The sequence below is a fragment of the Austrofundulus limnaeus genome, unplaced genomic scaffold (assembly GCF_001266775.1).
Source record: "Austrofundulus limnaeus strain Quisiro unplaced genomic scaffold, Austrofundulus_limnaeus-1.0 Scaffold1123, whole genome shotgun sequence".
NCBI lineage: Eukaryota > Metazoa > Chordata > Actinopteri > Cyprinodontiformes > Rivulidae > Austrofundulus > Austrofundulus limnaeus.
Window position 1 is genome coordinate 35,739 of NW_013953525.1, and position 3,111 is coordinate 38,849.

Below are 3,111 nucleotides of genomic sequence, written 5' to 3' on the forward strand. Positions count from 1 at the left end.
CTCCTGTGTTGTGAAAAAAGTGTTTCCATTGCAGTTTTGCGAAAAACACCAATTACGATACGGCCGAAAAACCACCTCATCCTAGCACTAAACCATTTAGTCGAAAAACGTAATTTTTTCTAAATTGATGTGTTTCCATTGAGCAAATTTATTTTCGAAATTCTAATTTGCGCATTTTCATGGTCAATGGAAACGCAGCTTATGATGCAGAGTCAAAATTATTTTTGATATTCACAGCACTTCTATAACAACTAAAGGTAACAGTTACTTGACTGTGGTGTAGAACTGAACTATGTGCCTGAAAAATACATAATACCCCCCAAGGCTTACAAAGCTTTCAAAACTTTGTTTATACTGTAAAACTGGGGACCACAATTTGTTAAGGTTTCTGTGTAAACCAGGATGTTCTTAGAAAAGTACACGTCATCCATGCTAAAGCTAACAGCATTAATCCTGAAAATATGTATGAGACCTAGCTTTGTACCATTAAACTCATTCTGGGTGATCAAAACTGTGAGATTAGTTTACACCAAGCATTAAAACAGATCAGAAACTCTCCACATTAATTTCTAACGACTCCTTAAAACGATGCTGCTGCACAACAATGCACTGGTTAACAACCTTTTGGGTTGAATATTTCCCGTTAGCAGTTAATCTGCTCTCTATCAACCTGTGTGTTTTATCCAGATGTAGCTATCGGATGGACTCCATACTTTATATTCAGGTCAACTATCTGTAATTCTATGACTCAAAACTTTCARAAGCTAGAGTTAAATCAGATTGTATTTGGTAAAAATGCAARCTTTTGTAGGATCAAATGCTCAAATAATTTTAGGTTTTATTATCGCTGCTGGTGACCACTAAGTAGAGCTGCACAATACATTGAGTATCGTCATCACAGTGTACATGTGCACAATAGTCACGTTGCAGGTTCTGCAATGTAGTGGGCAAATTAAATCAATGTGTTATCTACAGCCTAAACCACTAAACAATTAGTCATTGCACTAAACGGTCGAGTGTTCCAGCTTTTATTTTGACAGGTTGTTCTGCTGGCAAAGTGGGCAGCTTCGTGTCAACACTGAAACTTTCATTTTGTTGCGAAACCTCTGRGACAGTGTTGTCGGGGTRTTCTCAAGTTGTGGAGGAAGACRATGAGKGTCTTGATGAAAGCRAGTAAGATGAGCAAATTTGCAGGGAACTGGAGGAATGCTAAAATTAAAGTGTGACATCAACAAAGATAGACACAGATGTAACAAGTTAGGTGGTAAAATAGAATTTTTGTTTGTGCATGATAGAAGGGAACATGTAAGTCAGGTCCTAGCACAATAAAAGCAACTAAAAGATAACAAGAATAACTCAAACACAGACAAAAACACACTTGAAACATGCACCAAACAAGAGCTTAGATCAATGCAGTTCATTGTCAACAAGATGGCTTAAAGTGTTATTCAACACATTTGTTGAAGTCCCTGTATTTTGTTTTTCACAATATATATTGCAGGGTTAGAAAAAAAATTACAATGTCAGCTTTTTCCAATCTCATGTAGCCCTACGTGAAAGTGTCCTGGGCTTCATTCAGAACTGTAGCTAATCGGATCACAATCTGACAACAATAAATAAAAGTGAAAACATACTTAAAGTAGGTTGAGGACACGTTCAGATTATGTCTCTCATGTCATCAATGGGCATTTGTACCTTTTTCTTTTTTTCAAACAACTGTACAGCATTTAATAGGGGGTGGGGTGGGGACCATAAACCCATCCTGGTTGTAACTCCACTGCTTGGCTGAAGTTACGTCAGGTCAGGTGGTGCATCCTGAGCCACATTTGCTTTCAACTAACACACAAAGGCTTAAAAGTGTTTCAGACTACCTCCAAATGTAACCCAAGTGATTAGTTAGTTAGTTTAAAGTGTCCTCAATCTACTCCRAATGYACTCGCTCCTGTATTTAGGACTGTCCACTGGTGACAGAAGTGTGGTATAACTCAAAAACCACTATCCTAAGGTTCCTGATAAAAGTGTTCAAACTTTTTAAACAAGAGTGCATTTACATTTATCTTTAGAAATGTGCTTCTGATGTAATGTGTTTAAAATATTGCACATTGTATTAGATTTATTAAATGACTGGTCTGTTTTTATTCCTTTATAATGCTTTTTTTTTTCCTTTTGATTTAAGGATTGTACAATGTCTACTTGTATGAAGTCATTCTCAATTTTCTAAAGAAGCAAAGATCTTTGTTTCTCTGCAGCAGCCAAAAGGATCATTTTCTACAGTGGGGCACTTTGTAAGAACACTTGATAGTTAACAGTATTAGTTTTCTCATTCACAAAATGAGATAATCTTTATTGAATGGCAAACACATTCACGGTATCAGTGGTAAGGAATGTTGAAGCCTCTAAGCAAGTACACACGTCCACTTAAGAAAAATAATCTCTCTCGCCGAGCATAAATGAGAACAAACAGACATACTTAATAACATCCAGATATCCAGGTGCAAACTAGAACTTAAACTTGGAAAACACTGACAACACATTTTCAAACAAACAGTGAAAGCATTGCCGTAGCTTCAGTTTGTTTTATGGCTCTTTACAATGCATGGGATATGCACAGCTTCAGCCTTTACACAAACAAAGCTGCTGACATGGATCCGAGCTGACGTCCCAATCTGAAATAGAGCCCTTGTTTATATTTGATCCAGGGAAAACAAGAATGATAAAAAGGGAGTATTTACAGAGGTTGATACAAATCAAAAGACGCACTTACATTTGGAAATGAGAAACACTGGGAGAGAAAACCAGCAAGTGCCCACTTTAACCCAGGCCGAGAGAAAGAAGACAGACATTTCAGTCAGGAACACCCTCTCACAATTACATTGATTGCACCACTCTGTAAACAAACTGTACAGACAAGCCTTAATTGCAAACACATGACTGGTCTGAATTTACAAGAACCAAACCAAAACCCTCCGGCGGCCGCCCCTCTCATATGCTCGGGTTTGCACACACTGTATGACAATGCCATGTCTCAAATTTCCCTCTGTAAACTCCCTGACCCCTGGATACGAAATGACAAGTAAGGCTAGTCAGGCTACTGTTCCTGCCAACTTACTT